Raw genomic sequence first — 11,617 nt, 5'->3', positions numbered from 1 at the left:
CTTACACACAAGATTCTCAAAATCAACTTTGCCATAAATTTTCAAAAGGTACAGGAAAATCATTGTTCCTGTGGGGAAATAACCACGTAAACTAAAGATAATTTCTATAAAATAAATACCAACAGGACTCATTCTGATCTCACTCAGGATGTATGCACACTGGTGGGACAGATGCAACTACAAGCTGTATATATTTGTCCATTCTATCTTTAGCCAAGTGCAAGTATGACTAGTAAGGGAAGTGCAGCTAGGGTACGTGAAGCTCAACACGGCTGCAACCTCCAAAACTGTTTTGGTAGCTAACTCTGGGCTACCGTACCTACACTGTTATCCATTTAATGTTTCCACAAATTTGCATGAGCTGCAATCAAACATCTGCACCTGCACCCGTAAAGCAGACATGCCCCTGCGTATCAGGGAATCAGATACAATTCTGCTCAGAGTCAGCGTTATTACATCATCATTAACACTGATGTCAGAATTAGCCTGATTCTGAATCAGAATCAGCTATTTTGAATTCTAATGCTAACGAAAGTAGTAAATCAGAGTCAGGATGTATATAAATACCATCAACTAGCCATACAAGTTCTTGGAATCCAAACACAATTCCTGAGTGTGAAGGACAAAAGAATCCACTGATATTGCAAAACAACTCTGAGAAAGGTAAAGATGTGTATATGTGTATCTAAATGCACATATCTATACATAGTAAGGGGGTGAGGAACAATAATTTTTTCAGGGATTATTGAGGATGTGACTCTAGGACTTAGTGGTCAGACCTGAAAGAAATACTGAAGGCACCAGGAAGTAAGGGCTGATTGCATTTCCATTTAAAGAAAAGCACTCCTAGGAAATCCAGGGAAGTGTTAGCAACAGAAGTCTGAAAATCTCAGTCTTTATGAAGTTTCCTTAAAAAAAAATAGACATAAGTGTAAAAATACCATACCACAAAAAGTCTTTTAAATCACCAGTATCATGTTGAGTACCAACATGAAAAAAAATGCAAGCCTTGTTAATCTTTTCCTCTTTGTTCCCTTTCCAGTGATGCTAAATTAGTGGACATAAACCACTTTTTTTCTGAAGCCATTTTTTTTCCAGCAAAATAAGAAGTTTTAAAGCTATAATATTTTTATGTCTTTCTTTTGAGGGAAGACACTACAGTACTACTAACAGCTGAAACTATTTTGTAAATTTGAAAAATGTCCTTTACTCTGTATTTCTCTCCAAGCCCACTCTTGACATTATTTTGCACTGGCAGGTTTAGTTTCTTGCAATTGAAAATGGGCAACTTAGTTTCAGCAGAAAAGGGTCTGAAACCCACTGTGTCCTGGTTTGGGTTGGGATTGAGCCAATTTCCTTTCCAGTAGCTGGTATAGTGTTGTGTTTTGGATTTAGTGTGAGAACAATGTTGATAACACACTGATGTTTTCAGCTGTTGTTAAGTAGTGCTTATCCTAAATTAAGGATTTTTCAGTTTCCCATGCTCTGCCAGTGAGCAGGTGCACAAGGAGTTGGGAAGGGACACAGCTGGGACAGCTGACCCCAACCGACCAAAGGGATATTCCAGACCATATGATGTCATGCTCAGCATATAAAGTTGGGGGAAGAAGGAAGAAGGGGGGACGTTTGGAGTGATGGTGTTTGTCTTCCCAAGTCACCGTTAGGCGTGATGGAGCCCTGCTTTCCGGAGATGGCTGAACACCTGCCTGCCGATGGGAAGTGGTGAATGGATTCCTTGTTTTTATTTGCTTGTGTGCGCAGCTTTTGCTTTACCTATTAAACTGTCTTTATCTCAGCCCACGAGTTTTCTCACATTTAGTCTTCCGATTCTCCCCCCTATGCCACCGTGGGGGGGGAGTGAGTGAGTGGCTGCGTGGTGCTTGGTTGCCGGCTGACACCATGACACCACTGGAAATATAAAACAGTTTGGGAGCTTTTTTTGGCTACAACAAGAACATTAAAAAATGAAATAGGGTGTGAGTGAAAAACACTACTGCACTGTTCAGCTACTACTTAGGTTAAACTGATGGTGGCTGAAACTTGGTACCCACTAATGGCTGCTTTATGGCCTGTATCAAATGAAGGAAAAGTACCCACGTCACAAACCTATTACTATAATTAGTAATCCTGATGGTAGTCCTAGCAAAAAGGACAAGGACTGAATGAGCTATGGAGAATGAACTATCCTCTCACATGATGAGGTGGCTTTTCTAGGTCAGGGACAAAGCATACTATGAAAATAGTCTGAGAAAATATGTACTGATGCTTTAGTTTCCTAGGCTGTCAACCTTACACCATTCTAAAGCAAGAAATTCATTAAAAAAACCCCAAACAACACACAACACAAACAAAGCATTTTCTTTCTTTTTTTTCCCCTGATTTATCTTTTCAATTGACAAGCAAGCCAGAAAATGCAATTAGGTTAAGATAAAAAGAATTATAACGGCAACAGAACAAAAAGAGCAACTAAGCAAATAGAGACTTTAAGTACTACCAATGTATTCCCAAATATCCCCTTGTATTTAAAAGAAAAAAAACCCACAACAAAATAGCAAATGTTGCAGGGATAGTTACAGCAGCCAAGGCTGCACTTCCCCTCTACAGTAATTCTAATTTATGGAGGATAGCCTGACAAATGTCGACACTCGTTTCCATACACTGGTAAAGTATCTCAGCAATCTACAACAAAAGACCTGATTTTACCAGGTTTTTATTTCTCATGCAAAATTCCTCATTACTATTATTATTCAACTTCTGTTATTCAGTGTTTGTCTTCCTAGTGGGTCTAGGCAGGTAACTTACATGAGAAAAAGCAGGTTAAGTCTCTGATTGTTAAAACTTGAAACATTTCCAAGTACCTCTGAAATGTTCTTCTGATGAATGGCATAGGCTAGAGTAGCTCTCAAGTTAGCAGAAAAGTAGTTGTGCAGATAAAGACAAAAAATCAAAATTAGAAGAAAGGACAAAAGACACAAAAGCCTTACTTGCTTCAAAATGTATTAGCAGGTTTAATAAAGATAAAAAAAATTGTCCCGTTTAGCAGATGAACAGCTACCAAGAACTCCTATCTACCCAGCTCTTCTTTTCATAGTTTAATTTAGGCTTCAATCTTTAAAAAGCATTATCATTGGTAAGTATACAGGTTCAGGTAAAAGATTTTGTCTGGGGGTTTATATGACCTTTTCTATGACATTAACGAAGCAAGTTCATTAACACATTAACAAAAGGCATCATCAGAATGTTTCTCCACACCTTGATCTTTGTTTGAGATTTCTCAGTTTTGTATAAAGATCAAGAAGATGGTTTTTAATTTAGCAACAGATGCAATGTGTATGCCTATCACTACAGCTCCTCTGGGGGGTCTTGCAAATTTGCCTACTATCATTTCCCCATCTTTCTCGTTATAGTCTCATTAGGTTGCTCTTATTTCTCCACCTTCTTTCACCTTCTGCCTTTCTTACCTTCACTGCTTCACTTTGCTTTATATTCTTATCCATTATCTCATTCCCTACAGTGCATACCTGGCTTGAAGGGACCAAGGTTAAATTTTCAACCACAGGTACCCAACATCAATCATTCTCCTTTTCCTCTCACATTCCTAAGCAGTTTGAATGTGATATTTACAATTGCCGATGGACATTTCCCTCTAAGAATCTCCTTGCAGGTTTTGGCAATTTCCACATAATTTATCTACTCTTGTCAAAGTATACTGATGATTTTTCTCAGATAGGCTCAAAATCTGCACTTTATCCTCATTCTCCTGGACCTTTCTTCTCTCTTCAGCCAAGGAAAATCTTGCTACTCATTAGAATTTTTAACTCCATTATTTTCTGTTTGGGTTTTTTAAATTGTCTCTTCCATTTTTCAAAGTGCTTTGCTAAAGATTGTCTTCAAACCTTTCCCACATTTCTGGTAATTTCACAATGTCCCACCTCAACCTCTTCTTCCTCTGAAATTTACTTCTGGGCTATCTCATCCATAAAAGCTAAACCCCACTACCCACTTCTCTACTTCACACTGTGTATCCAGACTCACAACTCAGTATTTTCACAGCCTCAGTGAGTGAGAAGCTCATCACCTCTAAAGTACAACAAAACATTGTTGTTACCACCTTTTCTTGATCCCTTTGGACATAATCATTAATTCCAGTTTGTAATCTAGACTTAGCTTAGACATTCCTCTATATTTGCATACCTCAGCTCTGTCCAGATTTTGCTTATTCCCTCTGCATAGCATCTCTAAGAAGTTTCTTATCTACCCACTCAACTTAAACTCTTGACCATGTCATCATCACTTAAATCTTAACATCACAATACTGTTCTCTCTGCTCTTGGAAAATGCAGTCTTGCCCTATTAATATTTACTCAGTAGGCTGCTGCAAAGATTGTTTTTCTTGCCTACAACCCTGACCTTGTCACCTTTCTCTTTGTACTTCTCCAGGTTGCAAGTCGTCTTTTCCAAATGCTTCACAACAGTTCACTTTCCTACTTTTTATCTCTCATTCAATATCGAAAGGACAAGTCCCTTCTTTAATCAGCCCTAATGTCAGTCTACCATCTTCCACTTAACTTTTCAAGCAAGCACCTTTACAATTTTTTTCCACTATGTTATCCACGAACATTCACAAACTTACTCCATCATCCTTGAAACTCTCCTTTAAAATAGTGCCTATAAAAACTGAAAAAAGGCTAGGCTGCTCTTGTGCCTCCAAATCTGTCTATCATGCTGACTACACTTACCTTCGTCAACCTTCCTCACCATATCTATCTCTGGTCTTAGACCATAGATTCTCTAACACAAACTGCCTTTTTGCTCTGTGTTTATACAATGCCTGGTACAACAATTTATGATGAAACCTCATCACATTAATGTGGTAATACAAAAGAAGAAAAAACACCAAAACCAACTATGGGTCCCTTCTAACTTGAGATATTCTATGAGTCTATCTAGGCTTTACTGTCTAAAAGTTCCTTTTTAAAAGTATATGATGAAGTTACATGCTTCCCTTATTCGGAGAACATATTTTCTTTCTCTTATTCTGTACAACATATTTTGCTAAAATTCAGATGGGCACATTACAGTTTTGTCTTCAAAAATAACAGTCCTAACGCTTAAACATTTGCTGCATATGAAAAGCTACTAAATTTCTGGGACATAATAAATACACTACATGTAAATACAACTGTTGCAGAATAAAGTTTTCCATTTTGTAGACACACCACAACCCAGCATTCAGCACAAGTGTGGCTATTTTTTTAAAAGAAGTCAGAATACCATGTATAAAAATGTTATTACTGAAAAAATACCACTGGTGTTTGTGAATTTGCTTTTTCGCATCCTTCCTCTACATCAATGCAGTCTAAATCAGTCTTTAAGAGACTGACTACTGTTTTTAGCAAAGTTCGTGTAGTACCTTATGCACAAAATGGATGGTTCTCACATCAGACTGATACGGTATAAAAAAATACATCACTTCAAAATGCAAGACAGAGTAAGCACATGTGGCACAACCATACTGGTAGGATCAGTAAATGAAAGCTTTGTTAAAGTTAGTTTTGTGTAAAAATATGAGGGAAGAGAAGACAGTTTCTTGCTCTATGGAAAATAGTCTATCCATGAATATGGGGAGGATAATCAAGAGAACAAGAAGAAAAAACAAAGAATGTGAAGTGAACCAGGCAGATCCAGAAGGACTGAATGGGAGGAAAAATTAAAAACAGAAGAGAAGATGTAATTCACAGGTGCTTAAATTCTGAGGGCAGATGGGACCACAATAAACATTCAAGATTTCAAATTTCTGTATCAAGCCCATATATCTCAGGAAATTAATACACATGTTTCAGAAAGATATCCAACTTGATTTAAACACATTCATTGCTTAAGAAACTACCCCTTCCCATGGAAAGATGTTCTAATGTATTAACATTGTCAAATCTCATTTTTTTTCTAGACTGAATTTGTCTAGCTTCAATTTCTACATCTTATTAGGTACTTGTAAGCTAGATTAAAGAGTGATCTTCTATTAAAGATTTTTTTTTCCCACATGAGACTTTGCGATCAAAATCAATTCATTTCTTAACAATCAAGTCATTTCTTTGACAAGTTAAGTAAACAGAGCTCTTTAATTCTCTCATTTCCACACCCTAATTCATTCTTCTGCCTCCTTCCTGAACCCCATTCATTTTCAGTATCCTTGGTTAACATTTGAATAACTAAATATTAATTGAATATTAATGAAATAAACAAAGATAACACTGTAAGCATCATTTTGTCATAATTTAAAGTTTGTCCCAGCTTTCCTATGTCTGTGGCAAAGATCAGCTGAGAGTGCCTGTGAAGGAGAGAGCCTACTGAAAGTGTGTAAAATATACTTGATGACTGCCTATTAAGTCAGAACCAAGGTAGACAAGGCAGGGTAGACAAAGTTACAACGGTACCAACATGAACCAGTGAACTATGTAAAAGTTGGCTAAAAAGATGGATACACAAAAGACCATAGGAATAAACCAAACAATCTTCGACTCTAACATCTCATGGACATTTTCCTTTAAAACCCTGGGAAGAAAGATGTAAGTTTTCTCACATCAGTGGTCTCCACCTAGTCTTTCTGTCCAGTCCAAGAGAGTACAAGAGGAATAGTTTTACCAAAAGCATGTTTTTTAACCTAAGAGGAGACCATCATAAAATAGCCAAGGATTTGAGCAAGAATTATTTAAAATAATGCAATGCTATACTTCTAGCTAGCACCTAGCTTTTCTCCCTCTTCTTCCAAACACCTAGAAATTTCTCTACAAAGCTTGCTAACTTTTAAATTTTTTCTCTTTATATATTTTTGTCTGGTCACATAAAGAAGATAGACAAAACTGCAATGCAATTTAAAATAAATTGCAACTTTATTAGGTCAACACAATGGGATGAAATACACAAATAGGAGAGGCTTGGAAGTTGGTGAATGTCAGCTGGTAGGCCAAATGGTAAAGAAGGTTATTAGAAAGAAGATGTCATTCCTCCAAAAGTTGAAGTCACACCCAGATGAAGAAAGGATCACAAACTTGTAAAATTAAATATAATAATAAAATTAGGCAGGCCAAAAATGAGTGTACTCCTTCTTTTGTTCTAAATCTTCCTGCCAGCTAATAATCAGGATATAGAATGAGCACTCACAGAGGATAACATTTCAGAGAGGTGAAATTAATATTCTTTGCATTGGTGTTTACTGCAGAAGAAACTGAAGACAATTTCACCACAGGAGCCTTTTTTGATATGTCTTCTGTAAAAGGAAGTCCTGCTTTATAAACCTTAAGCTCTTCAAAGGTGTCAATGAGTATTCAGATAAGGGTGATCTGGGCAGTGCAGGCTGCTTCTGATTCCAGAAGGTTATTGGCAAAGACTCTCACCAACAACATTTAAGGAAAGTAGACAGCCACTGGAGAAGAGTCCTGGCATGGCTAAACATCAGAATAAAAGAAAGGGAACAGGGTAGTAATAAATGGTCTGCTCTCACAATGGAGGGAGATAATCAGTGGAGTTCTCCTGGGACCTGTTCTATTCACCATGTTTACAAGAGATAAGCAGTGAGGTGGCAAAGTTTGCTGATGTTAAGAAGTTATTCAAGATAGTGAGGAAAAGAGCAGACTGTGAAGAATTTCAGAAGGATGAAACAGAGTATTTGGACAATAAAATGACAGACAAAATTCAGTGCAATCAATGCAAAGTGCACAACAGGAAAAATAATTCTGGCTTCATAAAGAAAATGAAGGTCTCCAAACTGACCGTCACTGCAAAGCTCCTGATGTTGTGACAGACCGTGTCATGAAAATATTAGCTCAGTGCTCAACTGCAGTCAAAAAAGCAAATCACTGTTAGGCATTTTTAGAAGAGGAACAGAAAGCGTAATTATTCCATTACATATATCTATCATTTATGCACACTTTGAATGAAGTACTGATCACCTTCATCTGAAAATGAGTAGATTGAAGCTGGAAAAGATATAGAGCAGGGCAAGTATGATCAGATGCATGGAATGGTTTCCACCTGAGTTTTTGCTGACAGAGCGCTACAAATTCACAATGGGCATGAACAGACAGACTGTTCATTGTTTCTTCCCACACATACATAAAGTGATCAAATTAAGAGACCAGGAACCAGGAACCTTTTCTTTCTAACCAAAGAGCAGGAAAAGTTCCTTTTGGCAGCTTCCTTCTTGCCAATAAATGCTGTCATGCAAGAGTGTTACATGAAGAGACTGAAAAAGTAGTTGGAAGAAAGGGATTCCTTTAGGGTTGCTAAGCTGACAAACACAAGTTCAGTAAGTATGTTTTCAGAAAGTTTGAATTTAGCTACACTCAGGTCATTTTGATGAATGAAAACAGAGAGAGAGTCTTTATTAAGGCTGTTCTATGTTGATGGAACCTGTTACACGACCAGCTGAAATCAGGAAGGTTAGAAAGTTGGCATATTTGAAGAACATTGCAGTAAGGTAAAATATTGACATGTTGGTAGTTACAGAGAAAGAGATAATTGATGTAAGAATGGAATCAGGACAATACAGTTTAGTGCTCTGTCACTGAGACCTCATCCACTATTATACTGGATGCCATTTAGTCTTTTTTCTTTAGACTTTTTTCTTTTTAGGTTTAATTCTGGAAGCTTGTAAATTCATTACATTTGTAAGGAACACTAAAATCTCGGGTAACATTATAACCTATCTGTTAACCTTTAAGAAGAAGGAATTGTCACTTTTGGTCACATGGTCATACATTCTTGATGTGGGTTCTAATGTTAACTATAGAATGAACAAAGATTATATGATACATTATTACTAATCAAATCAAAGGGTGCATCATGCCACAAGCATTTCTCTCACTGACTTCATGTTATATGTACTTGTTTACACTCTTCTGTAGGATGTAATCTCTCTGAGGCAACTCTTAGCAAAATAATAGACTTGTCCACAGCTAAAACTCACAGGTCCCATATCAGCCATAAGTATACAAATTTTATTCTTAACAGATTTGGTCTTCTCAGACAAGTGAATCTGATGGAAGAACAAATTCCCTGGTAGGTAAGAGAGACAGTCTGTTAATCTTTAGAATATACTGAAAGTCATCTTCTTTGATAAAGCTTTTCCATCATGACATTTGTAATAACAACGACCTTTCGAAATTCTACTACCCAAACCCATGCTTCAGGAAGATTTCTGCATTAAAATAAAGAGGAGAAAAAGAGCAGAGATTCCTTGACTTTGTTATTGCTAATTTAATCATTGGTGGACATGTTCAAAACAATGATATAATGCATGTCAAACTAATAAGAGTTGATGGTACAAAGACTGCTATCAGGATAACTCATATGCTAAGTTATGGGGTAAACAACATGATTCATGGATAATTTTTGAACTGTGGAAAAAAAATCCTGAAACTCATATATGGTATTAATAATTCATCTTACTATGGCAAGTCATTATTAGTAATTCAGTGTTATTACTGTACCTATTTCCAGTAAGTGTAAATAAAAATTCTGAACATACTCATGGAAGCTAAAAATAAAATAGAATTGTATATCCACTGCTGAAGTAAACTGTTTACTAAATATCTATTATTACATTATAACACATAATATGACAAACTGCCAGTTTGGCTTACATTACTGTACTTTTAAACAATAATCAAGAGTTGGCAGAGAGCTAGAGAAGTGCTTATTTACTGCATTTTGTATAAATCTAAATAAATAAATGTATGGCAGGTTGTCCTAATCTAACTTCCTTTGGCTGATACTGGATTGTTCCTTTTTGTGCCATACATTTTTTGGCATATATTCCAAGACTAGACTTAAATGTCTGGAAAAGTCACAAACTGACTCTCATACTGATAATTTCTGCTCCATGTGCAAGGAAAAGAGTATAAGATCCTAACGTGAGATGAAGGTGCAGTGAGAAGGGTCTATTCTGAACTATCTTTTATATGGAAAGAATCTTGTAACTTTGCACTGGACACTGTGCAAAGTTGCAAGACTGAACACTGTTTAAGTGATACCTTCGAGTGAGGAACATGCCTTCTCCAGATTAAACTAATGTTGCAGTAAGTCACTTAAATGTATCACTACATTAATTTGCCTGCAAGCTCTGATCAACATAAAACAAGTCACCTAACATCACTTTGCATGCCAGTGTTGCATTTTTCCCTACAAAACACTACATTTTCTTGTGGTTTTTTGCCCCCATTATCATCGGGGGATAGGAAATAGGGTTCAGTTATAGGAAAAGTGAATCAGGGTTAACGTAATATTTCAGAATTTACATCAGCCTTTTCGTTTCTTCAAGGCCTCGAGGAGTGATCAAATAACTTTGTTATTGCCTTCATTGCATGTCATTACTGCATCTGAAAGACTAATTCATCCATTAGCATTTCTCAAATAACTAACCAAAGCATAACCTTAATTTTGACAGGAGAAATCAACTATTAATGTGTATAAGACAGAGAAATGCAAGATGATCATTATTTTGGGGATTAGAGAGTGGTTTGAATACTTATTTCATAAAACTTTACACTGTTAGAACAAATCTGCAGAAGCCTTAAGAACATAGAACTAAAAAATCAAATTATGTGTATATTATAATAAGCGTTATGTTTTGATATAGTACTTCACTTTATTTTGTAATTTAATTATTTTATTTATGCAAATAAGGCCCCAAATGCTATTGCTCTCAAGAAGTTAAACACTTGACATTTTTACTCCTTAAAATGCAACATTTTATGACGTCTAGATATGTTTATTAATTAGTGATTATTAACACCCAGTAAACAACATCATGTCTTGTAAAAACACAATCTTTCTTCACAGCGTGAGGCTGAAATCTATTATTCACTGATTCTATATGCTGAAATACACTCAAATGATCACAAATGACCTTAAGCATTAGATAAATGTAAATGAGGACAGAGTAGAAAATGTGCTTTTGATTGATATCTAAAAGACCAGGTTTGAAGTCTTGACAAGGGATGAAATCCGAAATCTCATACAAAGTAGACAGCAGTTGGAAATCTACAAAATCTAAGCTTCTGGATGGACGTACCACACAGCCTCTCCTCAGCAGGGATGAGTGTCTGAGGCTGCTCACAAGAAGTGTTCGGCACATGGAACCTGAAAGACCATTCCTGGAGCCCGTGTGGCCTTTGTCTACTTGGCAGGCACTTATTAGGATGCAGAGATATATCTCTAAGTTATATGCATGTACACCCTAATGAAGGCAGAATTTTTCTAACCCTAAGCGCTCACTTAAAAGAACTTCTCTACACAGAATGGCTACATAAGCATAGGGATAAATGATGTGAATGATAGCCATTAAAATTGTATGGGTTTAACCCTCTATGTTAATAAGCTTATTCTGCTGTAACAGCTTGCCTTTCTCAGCCCTTTTTCAGCTTTACTTTTGTCACTTTGAGAAGGACTGAAAGCCCTTCTGGAATGAGAATCATCCAAAAAAAAAGAAGATTTAGACACACAAATAAGAGTGCGCTATTTGCTCTTAGGTAGCCATCTCTAAGCACATTCTAATTCTTAACCCTACACCACGAATATGAAGTACTTTACAACTTACTTTTAAAATACTACAAGA

The 11,617-nt window shown here is 36.4% G+C and overlaps 1 protein-coding gene across 1 annotated transcript in view; it reads right to left on the bottom strand.

Moving 5' to 3' along the window:
* The window catches only part of CAMKMT (calmodulin-lysine N-methyltransferase), a 221,356-nt gene that overhangs the window by 23,196 nt on the left and 186,543 nt on the right, over positions 1–11,617 (bottom strand). The window lies entirely within an intron of this gene.

The sequence above is a fragment of the Haliaeetus leucocephalus genome, unplaced genomic scaffold (assembly GCF_000737465.1).
Source record: "Haliaeetus leucocephalus isolate CR32 unplaced genomic scaffold, Haliaeetus_leucocephalus-4.0 Scaffold526, whole genome shotgun sequence".
NCBI lineage: Eukaryota > Metazoa > Chordata > Aves > Accipitriformes > Accipitridae > Haliaeetus > Haliaeetus leucocephalus.
This window is presented reverse-complemented; position numbering and strand designations above follow the sequence as displayed.